This window comes from Rhamphochromis sp. 'chilingali', assembly GCF_963969265.1.
Source record: "Rhamphochromis sp. 'chilingali' genome assembly, chromosome: 6".
NCBI classification, from domain to species: Eukaryota; Metazoa; Chordata; class Actinopteri; order Cichliformes; family Cichlidae; genus Rhamphochromis; species Rhamphochromis sp. 'chilingali'.
Window position 1 is genome coordinate 1,655,312 of NC_137933.1, and position 15,704 is coordinate 1,671,015.

At 37.9% G+C, this 15,704-nt stretch overlaps 1 long non-coding RNA gene across 1 annotated transcript; it reads right to left on the reverse strand.

Annotated features, from left to right (window-relative positions):
* Window positions 1–3,454: 3,454 nt before the first annotated feature.
* Window positions 3,455–10,850, reverse strand: LOC308398638. Its single transcript, XR_013971988.1, has 4 exons — window positions 10,543–10,850; window positions 8,102–8,183; window positions 4,723–4,787; window positions 3,455–4,613 (listed from the first exon to the last, which is right to left on the reverse strand). It is a non-coding gene; the product is annotated as an uncharacterized lncRNA (long non-coding RNA).
* Window positions 10,851–15,704: the final 4,854 nt, after the last annotated feature.

Here is a 15,704-nt window from a genome sequence, read left to right on the forward strand (position 1 = left end):
CAAAAATACCTACGTTTTGATGTATAATTTGTGGAAGTTGAGTGAAAATTGAGCAAGTAGCAAGAAGTTGTTCGGACATGAAGTGAAAATTGCAAAACCTTCAGTGACACACTGGAAGCCAAGAGCATAGCAACCATAACAACGCATGTATTTTGTGAAAAATCACAATTTTGCAACTGAAAACTTTAAGAGGCATAAAAGTAAAACGGTAAAAGATTTGAAAAAGCTGAATCATACATGAATAGCCCAATAATTTGTGAACATTTTAAAGTTTGAATGGTTTTTCTAGGCGAAAGTATGAGGAAGTAGTTAAGTTTCAAAAACAAGCAAAATTTAGCAGAATTTTGGAAGTTTTCCATTCATTTCAATGGGACAAATTAAAGGAAAAAAGTGGAATATTTTAAAAAGTATAATAGCAAAAAATAGCAAAAATCATAGCGCAAATTAGCAGAAATAGCAGAATAGTTTAAAATTTGAACGGTGAAAATAGCACAAAAATTGTGGAAGTAGTTAAAGGACGAAAAATGAGCAACTTGAAGAATAATAATAACTAGAAAAATTTGCATTTCCTGCGAAAATGCAGTGTGGATGCTTAAAGCTGAAGCTGTATGCAAAAAGTAGCTGAAAAAGCTGAAAAGTTGCAGAAATTGTAAAAACTTTGCAGAAGCAAAAGAAGTTTGCTAAAATGGAATAACTTAGCAGAACTGCAATATCTTAGAGGAAACATAATACTTGGCAGAGATACAATAGCATAGCAGAATTTAGCAGAAATATTGTAACTTACCAGAAACATGATAACTTCTCAAAAATACAAGAATTTAGGAGAAATAGTATAAGATAACAGAAAGAATATATTTAGCCAAAAATACTTAAACATTGCAGAAACACTACGATTTAGAAAAATAGTACAACAGAGCAGAAATATTGTGATTTACCAGAGACACTGTGATGAACTATGAATATTGTAATTTTAAATTAAGACTATGTTTTAGCACAAATATTATAATTTGGCAGACATACTAAATTTAGCAGAAATACTATATTAAGCACAAATCCTATGAAAAGCAGAAATAATATGATTAAGCATAAATACTACATTTAGCAGAAATACTATATTAAGCACAAATCTTATAAAATAGCAGAAATAGTATGATTTAGCACAATAGTAATAAGTTAAACAGAAAAATTGGAAAAGCAAAATGGACAGCTGAAAAAATGCTGAACATGCTGAGGGTCCCTCAAATATACTTGTTAAATGACAAAAATCTGAAAAAAAATTTATGACAGCCACACAATTACAAATATGTACACATGAGGAAACACACATGCACAGAGAGACACACACACAAGATCCAATTCAGTCAACCAGTCTAACTATATTCAATTTAAATCCTACAATGACATGCTGCCAAATAAGGGCAGGGTCCTCTCTCTCTCCCACTAAACACACACACACACACACACACACACACACACACACACACACACACACACACACAGAGGGAGAGAGCTGCCGAATTTAAATCCACCAATCAGAGTGGCTGTTTACGTTTTCCCGCCAAAACATGTGCATCTTTTTACACACGCAGCACAGAGAGGCACAGGATTATTGCAGCCTATTTCTCATAGTGAGGACTCCCCACAAACAAATGACCATAATTTCCTAACCGTAGGGGCTAGAGCCGTCATTCTTACACCGTTTTGTTCAGAAGAGATGGGGGAATCTTCCAGTGTTTACAATTTATCATTAAAATATGAATTATTAAAGATATTTGACTTGTAATGCACCATAACTGAGTAGAGCGAAGCAAAAACTGCCTTGACTTGCCCTCAAACAACGCTTTGTAACTCTAAATCTATTTGGAGTATCGATATCATTCTTTCACCGTAAGAGACAGCAGGCTTTGGTGAACAATCATGGAAATTTTCAGGTCTCTGTGGAAATCCAACAAAAAGTTATGACGAGAGAAAAAAGTGGTTCATTTCCACAGTTTGAAATCTGAAGAAATCTGAGCGAAGGACGAATTTCCTACCCTCAAACAAGTCCAACTCATTTCAGAACGGTAATAGGTGAGAAAGAAATTCTTGAATTGTGAGTGTCAGGAGTGTCTGAAGATATACCGGGACAAGCCTCATGTCTTAACTTTGCTTCGTTAAGGAGATATGACGATTCGAATATGCCTCTCATTACAGAAATCCAGCGATGATTTTGAACAAGCTCTCCATTGACTTTCTATGCAGAGTTTTGAGACCTTGTGTTGGTCTGAGGAGATTTGCCAAAATTCTATAAATCCCACAACAATGATAGTGACATTTTCTGAAAGCCAGCAAAAATACCTACGTTTTGATGTATAATTTGTGGAAGTTGAGTGAAAATTGAGGAAGTAGCAAACAGTTGTTCGGACATGAAGAGAAGGCTGCAAAAGCTTCAGTGTCACACTGGAAGCCAAGAGCATAGCAACCATAACAACGCATGTATTTTGTGAAAAATCACAATTTTGCAACTCAAAACTTTAAGAGGCATAAAAGTAAAACGGTAAAATATTTGAAAAAGCTGAAACATACATGAATAGCCCAATAATTTGTGAACATTTTAAAGTTTGAATGGTTGTTCTAGGTGAAAATTTGAGGAAGTAGTTAAGTTTCAAAAACAAGCAAAATTTAGCAGAATTGCTGAAGTTTCCCATTAATTTCAATGGGACAAATTAAAGGAAAAAAGTGGAATATTTTAAAAAGTATAATAGTTAAAAATACCAAAAGATATAGCCGGAAAGAGCAAAAATAGCAGAATAGTTTAAAATTTGAATGGTGAAAATCGGCTGAAAATTGTGGAAGTAGTTCTACGGCGAAAAGTGTACGGAAACACCCGGAATAATAATAATAATAAAGAATAAAGAGAAACAGGAACTCAATAGTGTGGATGCTTAAAGCATCCACACAATAATAATAATAATAATAAAGAATAAAGAGAAACAGGAACTCAATAGTGTGGATGCTTAAAGCATCCACACAATAATAAAGAATAAAGAGAAACAGGAACTCAATAGTGTGGATGCTTAAAGCATCCACACAATAATAATAACTAGAAAAATTTGCATTTCCTGCGAAAATGCAGTGTGGATGCTTAAAGCTGAAGCTGTATGCAAAAAGTAGCTGAAAAAGCTGAAAAGTTGCAGAAATTGTAAAAACTTTGCAGAAGCAAAAGAAGTTTGCTAAAATGGAATAACTTAGCAGAACTGCAATATCTTAGAGGAAACATAATACTTGGCAGAAATACAATAGCATAGCAGAATTTAGCAGAAATATTGTAACTTACCAGAAACATGATAACTTCTCAAAAATACAAGAATTTAGGAGAAATAGTATAAGATAACAGAAAGAATATATTTAGCCAAAAATACTTAAACATTACAGAAACACTATGATTTAGAAAAATAGTACAACAGAGCAGAAATATTGTGATTTACCAGAGACACTGTGATGAACTATGAATATTGTAATTTTAAATTAAGACTATGTTTTAGAAAAAAAATATTATAATTTGGCAGAAATACTATAATTTAGCAGAATTACTATATTAAGCACAAATCCTATAAAAAGCAGAAATGGTATGATTAAGCGTAATACTACATGTAGTAGAAATACTTTGTTTTAGCACAAATCCCATAAAAAGCAGAAATACTGTACTATGATTTAGTAGAAAAACTATAATTAATCAGAAATACTAAATTTAGCAGAAATACTATATTAAGCACAATTCTTATAAAAAGCAGAAATACTATATTAAGCACAAATCCTATAAAAAGCAGAAATACTATGATTAAGCATAAATACTACATTTAGTAGAAATACTATATTAAGCACAAATCTTATAAAAAGCAGAAATACTATATTAAGCACAAATCCTATAAAAGCAGAAATACTATATTAAGCACAAATCCTATAAAAAGCAGAAATAGTATATTAAGCACAAATCCTATAAAAAGCAGAAATACTATATTTGGCACAAATCCTATTAAAAGCAGAAATAGTATGATTTAGCACAATAGTAATGAGTTAAACAGAAAAATAGCTCATCTGATAGAGTGGGCACAATAATGGTGTCAAATATTTTGTTCTCCTTGTTCTCCAGTATTCTGACATATGTCTCAAAATAGAGCATTCTCTGTACAATTTCACCCCTCACATAACAAGATGAAGATGTGATCCTTGCATTGTTGAGCTGATGCCATTCCTGGTCAGCTGTCTGTTCTCCTTTTGCTGTCTCAATCTTATGTACCATGTCCTCTGTGACCAGTAAGCTTTCAAGGTTGAAGAGTTCCTCCTCACTGTAGACATGCACACTCTGTGTGGGATCCAGCCTGTACTGAGTGGCAGTGGCAGGTAAAGAGGAGGATCTTGGTAAATGTTTACAGATTTTGTGGGTAATCTGGGCTCCTGGTTAGAGAACACGCTCACCAATGCTGTCTTAAGACTGGTCTTCTTGTCACTGAAGGCCATGGTTGCGGTAAGAGGTCAATTTGTTACATCAATGTCTTTGCATGATTTTCCAGTGTTTAGCAAGGAGATGTAAAGTGGGTCACCAGCCAAGTTCTTGTACAGCGTACGTACTCCTTTAAAGGACCATAATAATGTGAGGATAAAACAAGGCACTGTGAAAGTCATCTATGCAATAACAATAACAATAATAATAATAACAACAACAACAACTTGACATTGTACCTGCATCATTATTCAAAAATGTCTTTGAGTTCATTGATCCATGGAACTGGCCCTGGTTCCAAACCCTGAAAAAAAAAATAGCAATAACAAATATAAAAGAAAAAAATACTTATACATATTACTTATAACAGGTTATAAAAGAACATTAAAGGGTCAGTCCTGAATATGAATCTCAGCACTTACTGCTGTTTGGATTTGTCCCACTGTTGGTCTGTCTCGGTGCTGGTGTGAAGATACAACCTGCAGCTTCAGTTCTGAAAAATGTACTGTTTGAAAGGGCAAAACAGTGTGCTTACACACTGCATTGCCAGCTACACACCAGCACCGATCAGAAAAAAAGGACAACAGGGTCCCGAAGCTCAGTCTGCACTAAACCATATAGAAAGCCAGTCTTACACATACTGACAAAGGCTAGAGACTTTTTCAGGGTTAGATGATGGCGCTCAAGATGGAGCAGGAGTTACAAAGTCATTTATAATTCTGTGAACAACCATTATTTACCAGGGCTCACAGAATATGATCACTCTCCTTTCTTAGTGTCCTACAGAGTACAGTACCTAAAAGGATACCTTTATCACAGTAACATTCTAATACAAGTATAAATAATTTTAATAAATAGCATTTGAGTACAAATAACTGATATTAAATTTACCTGAGTATTAAAAGTTATTTCTGGGAATAAATTTAAGTGTCAAAATTAAACCTTTTTCTTATGTGCCATTTTGTTAAGAAAAAAAGCACATTGCTGCAGGTTTAATTAAAACAATATGGTAAGCTTTAGGCTTCAGGAAAAAAATGGTATTGGTTGTGAGACAAACAGTGGTAATAAGGGGACTTGTCATAATCGCTGAGTTCTCTACTGTTCTTTCTTACCCTAAGAGGCTTGATGTCTCTCCCTAAACAGGAACAGGTGAGAACTGAACACCCAGCCGATGCCTAACTTACAGTGTGATGCAAAAGTTTGGGCAAAATTGTTAATAGTCATTATTTTCCTGTATAAATGATTGATTGTTATGATAAAAAATGTCAGTTAAATATATCATATAGGAGACACACACAGTGATATTTGAAAAGTGAAATGACCAGAAAGTGTGTGATAATTGTTTAAACAAAATCAGGCAGGTGCATAAAATTGGGCACTGTTGTCATTTTATTGATTCCAAAACCTTTAGAACTAATTGTTGGAACTCAAATTGGCTCGGTAATCTCAGTGACCCCTGACCTACATACACAGGTGAATCCAATAATGAGAAAGAGTATTTAAGGGGGTCTACTGTAAGTTTCCCTCCTATTTTCATTTTCTCTGGAGAGTAGCAACATAGCGGCTGAAAACAACTCTCAAATGACCTGAAGACAAAGATTGTTCACCATCATGAATTAGGGGGAGGACACACAAAGCTATCTCAGAGATTTAAGCTGTCGGTTTCCACAGTTAGGAACATATTGAGAAAATGGAAGACCACAGGCTCAGTTCAAGTTAAGGCTGGAAGTGGCAGACCAAGAAAAATCTCGGATAGACAGAAGCGACGAATGGTCAGAACATTCAGAGTCGATCCACAGACCAGCACCAAAGACCTACAACATCATCTTGCAGCAGATGGAGTCACTGTGCATCGTTCAACCATTCGGCGCACTTTACACGAGCAGATGCTGTATGCGAGAGTGATGCAGAGGAAGCCTTTCTCCACCCACAGCACAAACAGAGCCGCTTGAGGTTTGCTAAAGCACATTTGGACAAACCAGCTTCATTCTGGAATAAGGTGCTGTGGACTGATGAAACTAAAACTGAGTTATTTGGGCATAACAAGGGGCGTAGTGCATCGAGGAAAAAGAATACAGTATTCCAAGAAAAACACCTGCTACCTGCAGTAAAATATGGTGGTGGCTCCATCATGCTGTGGGGCTGTGTGGCCAGTGCAGGGACACATGGATTCCACTCAGTATCACCAGATTCTGGAGACCAATGTCCAGGAATCAGTGACAAAGCTGAAGCTGCGCTGAGGCTGGATCTTTCAACAAGACAACGACCCGAAACACTGCTCAAAATCCACTAAGGCTTTCATGCAGAGGAACAAGTACAACGTTCTGGAATGGCCATCTCAGTCCCCAGACCTGAATATTATTGAAAATCTGTGGTGTGACTGTCCATGCTTGGAAGCCATCAAACCTGAATGAACTAGAGATGTTTTGTAAAGAGGAGTGGTCCAAAATACCTTCAACCACAATCCAGACTCTCATTGGAACCTACAGGAAGTGTTTAGAGGCTGTAATTTCTGCAAAGGGTGAATCTACTAAATATTGATTTCATGTCTTTTTTTGTGGTGCCCAAATTTATGCACCGGCCTGATTTTGTCTAAAAAAAAAATATTGCACACTTTCTGTAAATCCAATACACTGCATTTCACTTCTCAAATATCACTGTGTGTGTCTCCTATATGATATATTTAACTGACATTTTTCATTGTAACAACCAACAATTTATACAGGAAAATAATGACTATTAACAAGGTTGCCCAAACTTTTGCATCACACTGTAACTCTCAGCCTGGCCATTTCACTTTTCCTGCTGTGCTGGCCTGCCCTGATGATGACAACACTGGTCACCCAGTCATTGTTTGACACTGGTTAAAAAGGGAAGTTATCAATGCACAACTTACAAACATTCCAAAAAGCAAAGCAAAAAACCTTTAGTATTTTGTCAAATGCCATACTTATTTTTGTCGTTTTTAACCAAATCTAGCTCTACTCAGAGTAGAGGAAAAATTCTCAATGTTTCACCATTGGATTCAGCAAAGATGATTCTACTAAGCATTACTTACGGTATTAATATAGATAAATGAAACATTTGCTTCATTTATGAAAGCTGATTCATCAGTGTTAAAACTACAATAAAAGGTGTTACAATCAAGAATTGCTGACATTTCAAATACTCATCAGTCTAAGCTAAGAAACCCTGTGTGACTTGGCCTCAAAAGCACACAGTCCAGTACTTAACCACATAATAATGATTAAAAGTAAGTAATAGTTTTTGTCCTCTAAATATGAAAGCTTGCCTGTTTAATATGCATCTTTGAAACTATTTTTCCCCAAATGTTGGATACTTGTCACAAATATTCCTCTCTGTAGCTCTGACATATCACAGGTCACCTGATGCCTTCGGTTTCTCTCTTGCCTTTCAGTAATCACCTACTTAGAATTCACAAAAGACCAACAATTACACCATTGACAGAAATGTCACAAAAGTCACAAAAAGGTTCTGGTGCAGAGTTCTACTTCTACTTCAGCTTCTTGGAGGCAGGAAGTGTGACAAAAGTGAAGCTTTACAGACAGAGTAGAGCAAAGTAACTGGGACAAATTTAATCTCTAAATGACTATTTACCTGTTCTTGAGAGGGCTCGAACATCATAGTTACTCGATGTTTACACTCTTACAGTCAGTCTTGATCAATTCAGCAAAAACATCTGAAAAACAAAATGTTGCACAATTTTTAAAAATAAAACAAGTAGAATTTTAAGCAAATTCTAACATGTCTGATTCTATACTGTTCAATATTATTTCATTTTCATTGTGACATCACTAGTTACATCTGATATTTCCGAGAAAACACTAAAACAATCAGCTGTTTGTGAGCTGCACACTATGATTGTGATAAAACATTTAAACTTTGTAGCTCATACAGTTATACCTCTGCTTTACGGTCTTCTGGCTTTAAGTTTATTAGGCTCTTCTTGCATAACCATCAGAGAAATAATTGGATAGTAGTCATCTGAATGTTACAGTTACTGAGGCAAAGTGTGTGGCATTAGGAGAAAGAGACAAAAAAGAAAAAACAAAACCTAAGCTGGGAAAGCTATACCTGAAACATCATTAGAAAACCTGAGACGTGGAAACTCAGAGGGGATGTCCAGCAGAGAAAACACAGGGGCTGATAGATAGCAGAGAACGTAGAAGTAACGCAGACAATCTAACGAAAACAGAGGTGAACACACACACTATGGCTGTGTCCCAATTAAGAGACCGCACACTTTGAGTGTGATTACGTCACCGCCACGGGACAACGGCTGTCCCAATTCCAAGTGTACTTCAAATGCATACTCCAAATGCGCCGTCGATTTCCCCAAATATCAAGCGTGGTCCGGTGCACGCTTTGTGGTCCCATATATCCCACAATTCATAGCGCGGCAGTGGGTGTAGATAATTTTGCCGCAAAATATGGCAAAAGGCAGCGGCCGAAGAGTGAACTGTCAATGAATATAACGTCACTGATTTTTGTGCAATGTTTAACGAAGAACATTAAAACATTACTGTTGGCCACATGTCGGCAAAGTTATGTGACATTAGTGATGTTTGTACTTTCAGCGATTACTTGGTTTTAAAGCCTTTACTTCTAAATTATATATATATATATATATATATACACACATACACACACACACACATATATATATATATATATATATATATATATATACACACATACACACACACACACATATATATATATATATATATATATATATATATATATATATATATATATATATATATATATATATATATATATATACACACACACACACACACGTATATACGCCTGTCCCCACACCTCGCGTGGGAGCCGCTGGGGCTCGGCAGGGACCGGTGCCTGTTCCTGCGCCCCGGAAGAAGGCGGCGGAGCCGGCAGCGGTGGAGGCGGCGCCCGAGGAGCCGCTCCAGCCGGGAGAGACTGAGGCGGCACCCGAGGAGTCGCTCCAACCGGGAGAGATAGCAGCGGAGGCGGCACCCGAGGAGTCGCTCCAGCCGGGAGAGACAGCGGCGGAGGCGGCGCCCGAGGAGCCGCTCCAGCCGAGAGAGACAGCGGCGGAGGCGGTGCCCGAGGACCCGCTCCAGCCGGGAGAGGCAGCGGCGGAGGTGCAGCGTGGGGAGCTGCTTCCACCGGGAGGGGCGGAGAAGCCGCGGGATAAGTCGGTGGTGCCCGTGCTAGGGGAGTCCGCGGCACCGAAGCCCGAGGTTGGCGGGGTGAGCAGAGCGGCCTCACCTCCACCAGAGGCCGGTGCCTGCCGGACATCTGCCCAGCCGCCTGCGAGCCGGGGCGCACGACCGTGCCGACCGCGCCGCGTTCACCTGCCACGCGGCCGACCTTCCGCCTGCGGTGGGGGGAGTACGTTCGGCCGGATGGTTCCCCGGCCTCAGTCAGGCGATGGGGGTATGTGGCGAGGCGTAGCCTGCGGTGCCGTGCAGAGGAGGCGGACACACCTGTACGGCGTCCGCAATCACGCCCCGCCGAATTAAATATTGTACTGGGTCCTGTGGTTGGGTTGTTGGTGTTATGTTGAGCTGGCAGCAGGAGAGCTGCAGCTCTGAGTGCGAATGTACAGCAACCATGTAGGGATTAATAAAAAAATATCAAAATGCCACTGGGTCTGCCGTGGTCGTTTACAATGATACATTTAAAGTCATACTAACTTTGACATATTTCTTCATATATTTGTTGAATTAAATGGTTATATGAATTAAACAGTCTGTCTGTACATAATTCTGACAGATTTTAAGGAGGCTGTAAGCTCACCAAGCCAAAACCCCAACCATACTATAGCTTTTACATCATTACATTTCTGAGTTTCATAACTGTGGTGGTGCAACTACATAATACATTATTTTAAACATACCCTAAACAACAGCTTTACAATGAACACAACTGTAAAGATTTCTGACCTTAAGTGTTTTACCCTACAGCAAGCTATCACGATTAGGCACTTATATTTAACATAGCTAATACATTTACCTTTTCCTGTCATGTGTTGACCAAGTTTAGCTTACCTTTTTGAAGTAAAACCTTGAAGCTTGACCCTTTGAATTTTGAAATGTTAGGATGCTCAGTCACCGTGTGCAGCCTTGAAACCTGCGCCTTCGGACGAAATCTGGAGGGAATTAGCACTCCTGCGTCTATGAACGTATTCGAACCGCATTGATTTCCCGCACTCTGTCCCGGGGACTAGCAGTAACGTGGATCTGTTAGGCGTGCTTCCATGACACCAGGAAAAGAGATCGCCACTTTCAAAATAAAAGCTCATCTAAAAAAATACATGCAGGGCTTTAGCAGTCGAACTTTAAAAAAACTACATAATACATTAACTACATAAAAAATAAAAAAGACCAGTAATTTTATACGTTTTAAATTGTAAGTTTGAGACTTATAAAATAGTACTGATAATTTCATAATTCAAATTAGACAAGAATCGGGTCTGATCACCAACAAAAACCGCCCTAAAGTAAAGGGACAAAATCAACACAAGGCAGTACAATTGGGAAAAACAACAATCATAGTTAGCCAATCAGGCCGATGGCAACAGATTGCATCACAATTTGTAACATCAAAGACCAGCGGTCCCTTTCCCGGTCTTTCTGAAGAAACTTACAGACACAGTCACAGCTCTTCTACTTTGTGCTCTTGTGATATTAAGAACTTCATAAAACGTAAGTATTGATATTGAAGCCGTTTTTTAGTGCCTTTATACCATGTATAACACATTATAATGTAGTGAAAGATAAAAAATCTAGCCATTTAAGTTCCTGTGAATATAAAGACCGTCAAAGTACCCCTAAAATTTGGTCTGACTTTTCTATCGGCCTATGAATGTTTTATATATCGTTAGCTTCATAGCATAATTGCCTAAGTCAATGACTTAGGCACTTATGCTATGAAGCTAACGATATGTGTATCTCCATTTTTCTCTCGAAGAAAAAAAATTACTTTTGATAAATTCACATTTAGTATTGATAGCAATGTATTTGTAGGTGTCATAGTTTGATGAACTTATTGTTTCAGGGATATTTAATTGAAAAAACTATCTGAATGTATTCATGAAAATGGCATCTATTTTTTTATGAAATATTAAGATCTTACAGAATCAGACAAATCTTCCAGATCTATAACAGTTTTATAAACTTTAAGACGTTACGTTTGGGCTGTTAGTAGGAAAGAATTGCTTAAGGCTGGCACTCTGCCCTGGCAACCGTCTCCCAACTTTGCTGTTTCTGGTCATAAAATTGCCATTTTCTGCCCAGTTAAGGAGGGCGGGACTGACCAAAAAGCAGGGACAGTAATTCTATAATTTTATTGGCTCAAATGATTAAAAAGGGGAGCCAATATGAACTAAAGCCACAGAGACCAAGCAGGCGCACTATGTTTTTGTTTGTGTGTGTGCACCTGGCCTGTGTGTGTTGGGGGAGGGGGAAGGGCAGGCAGGCAATCTTTAAGATGTCTGTAATGTTGCTGTTTTTCACTTCAGGAGCATGAATCCTTTTTCAGATAATCTTCCTATGATGATTCATTGTTTTCTATTGTCCACTGTAACCTATTTTCAAGTATTATTTTAATTAATAATTATTTTAATTATTATCTGAAAACAATTAAACACCTGAAAGGCCCTGGGGACCTTTTGTGGCTTTTGCATTTTTCGATTCCAAGCCATTTGCACTGTGTTTAATTGAATATAGCCAAATTCTCCAAAAAAAAGTTTGGTATAATTTTATTTCAAAATTCAAGTCTGACTTCCTTAAATTAGCTTCAGTGGCTAAGCTAACAATACACATCCTCTTAGAGCCCTAGTGGACGTTTTCGTCCCATTGACTTCCATTATAAACGCTATTTTTCACTGCAGAATTATTACCGTTAATGTCCTGGTGATTACTCATGTCTCCGTCTCGTTTTGGTCTATTGGCCTTAGAGTTGTAATTTTTTTATTTGTCCACCGGGTGGCGCCCTTGCTCCACATTTGACCCCGGGCTGGAAAACAGCGGGCTGCTTGGACAGACCTGCCGGAAATGAAGCCTCATTTCCGGCGTGCAGCACCGGCTTCGCCCGCTGATCGTGCGGGACCATTTTTTTGTCCTTAGGACCATGAGAGGGTGCTTTTTTTTTTTTAGTCAACAGGAAATGACGTATTTGTTGTCACGTGGTATCGGACGTGTGGGCTGGTAAAAGCAGTCCCCGGTGATCGTGCCCCGGTGATCGTCGCGACTTACCCCGGCAACATGCACTTATTTCGGCCTAGAGGAGGAGCATTTGCCGCCTGGAGACCATTTTCTGGTCCTGAAAAAAAAAATAAAAGGCGATCGAAATGACTGTTTGTGCCAATCTTTAGTCCATCTAAAGGCCTAATTATAATAACAATCAAATATTACTTCAAATGTTTTTTTGGGAAAATATTTAGTTTTTTAGTTTTTTTTTTAGTTTTTTTGTAATTTAAAGGGTTAAAACAACGAAAATATAATTAAAACTTTATATGAATATTTCAGGGAGAAGTAGTTTTAAAAGACTGACAAATTTAAAGTGAAAAAAAAATTAATATTTAATATTTTTATTGCACTTTTTGGGCGTGGTCGATAGTGTGCATTTTATGAAATGCGCTCCTGGAAAAAAAATAAAAGGCGATCGAAATGACTCTTGGTGCCAATCTTTAGTCCATCCAAAGGCCTAATTATAATAACAAACGAATATTACTTCAAATGTTTTTTTTTGAAAATATTAAGTTTTTTTGTTTTTTGGGCCTAAAAAAACAGGGCGCTCATGTAATAAACCTGGGATTTAAAGGGTTAAAACAACGAAAATGTAATTAAAACTTTATATGAATATTTCAGGGAGAAGTAGTTTTAAAAGACTGACCAATTTAAAGTGGAAAAAAATATGAATATATAATCTTTTTATTGCACTTTTTGGGGGGTGGACGTTTAGGTCCATTAGGGCCTTTAGAGGGTGCATTTTTTAAGGGCCTACCAAGGGTTTTAAGTGGGGAAAAGAAAATTGTGATTTTTTTTCTGCGTTCCATCCAGAGTGAATTGGATAGACTTACATGTGCTGTAATATTTGTATGTATTTTATGAAGGCTCATAAGCGTTTAATTAATTTTCAGACCAACATTTTGTAAAGATAATTTGTGTTTTTACAAAAATATTGAAATGTTTTCAGGTATGTAAATATCAAGCAGGAACCTCAGAAACACACGTAGGGTTGAGGAAGTTCATGATGTGTTTGTTTTATATCAAAATGTGAAGAGATGACATGAAAGCAACAGGTGTTACTGTATTCTGTCAGAACTGTATCCAGCAGAAATGTATGAACCTGTTAATGTGTTTATTTTGCTTTTTTTATTTTCAGAATGGCCTTAAGGAAACTGACTGACAACCGGCCTGAGACGCCGTATTTCCGGCCCCCACCCATTCATATCCGGGTGTTGAAATGTTGTGACCAGCTAAAGGTGATTCAATTCAATTTTATTTATATAGCATCAAATCACAACAGTCGCTTTAAGGCGCTTTATATTGTACAGTAGATCGTACAATAATAAATACAGAGAAAAACCCAACAATCATATGATGTAGACTTTCACATGTATGAACGTGACTATGGAGTAAGATCATAGAAATACATTTCTTTATTTATGTATTTATCAGGTGATCAGCTGAGTTACTGAGGATGGAGAGGTCAAAGCACTGTCAACAAAAAAAAATAAAGTGGCAGCAATCACAGACGGTGAAACAGTGCTGAAGATCACCTTGTTTGAAGAGTTCTCCTCCAAAGTAAAACAGGACATGTCCTACATGATGAGGGGACATGAGCTGAGGGGCCAAGCTCCCCCTTATCTCATCAATATCACTGCGAGGACACAGTTCTTTAAAGCTCCTGCCCTGGCAGTCTCGGAGGCCCTCATAATAAAGGCGGAGGAGCTGCTTAATCCACCTTCCCCAGCAACACCACTAAAGATGAGCCCAACATCTGGAGGGCTCATGACAGTGGAAGGGGAGGTTGTGGAGGTAAATATTTGTGGTTCCATCAGAATTGATATTGCTTCAGGTTTTCAAAGAAACCATTACTTTTTTGTCTTTAAAAGTAAAAATAATAATTTTATTGTTCTTGTCAAACAAACACAAAATTGTGAGAACAAGATCAACCACTATTATTTTGTAAATGGTTGTAGATTTATCATTAACAACAATAATAAAATAATAGATGTAGTAAGTCAAGAAAGTAGCACCTAGATGTACACACACAGATTTATGCAATCACTATAACTGACATTATATTTTAATTGAATTTTCAGTGTTCGGCAGTGAGGACAGTTTGCTCAGGCAAACAACTGGTGCCAATACGCACTCTCCAGCTAAAACAGGTAATGGTGCAACTAAAGTGTAATATTGAAAATGGTGAAAATAGGCATATTTGAGATTTCCATTAGTTAATGAATAAATGTTTCATTCTGTCATTTTTGTGATTTCAGGATGGACATACCATGACTGTCTCCTTGTGGAGGGAGGCGTCAATTGTTGACGTTCGTGTGGGAGATCAGGTAAAGATCTCCCATGTGAAAGTGCACCGCTCCGCCTATGGAGTACAGCTCCAGTCAACTTCCCATACAAAGACTGAGGTATGAAGAAGCCATATGTTTGTACCAACATGTAATAGCAATGTCATTTGCCAAAATGTTTAGAATTATAGGTGGTCCAAAAGATTGACTCTGTTCATCTGGACGTAGCATTTTCAAGTGGGAGAAATGTTTCATCACTCATCCAAGTGACTTCTTCAGTCTCAGCGGACTGCAGGTTTCTGTGGTCTTTGATCAGTGCCCGTGACAATTTGTATATTACTGACCAATTAACTGACCTCCCAGCCTATTGCTTCTTCAGTGGGCTAGTTTCAGTCATTATGCAATGTACTGTTTAAAAGATTGGGTAAAACAGACTGAAGAAGTCACCTGGATGAGTGACAAAACATTTCTCCCACTTGAAAATGCTACGTCCAGATGAACAGAATCATCCTTTTGGGATTTACTTACATGGATCATTGAGCATGCATCAAGACGTGATTACCATATTAAATATATGCTTTTTGTGTATTGACAGACAAAGGAAGATGAAAGTACTCAAGTAACTGTAGTTGGTGTGGACACTGCAGAGCAGTGCAGTGCAGTCCACCCAGCTGC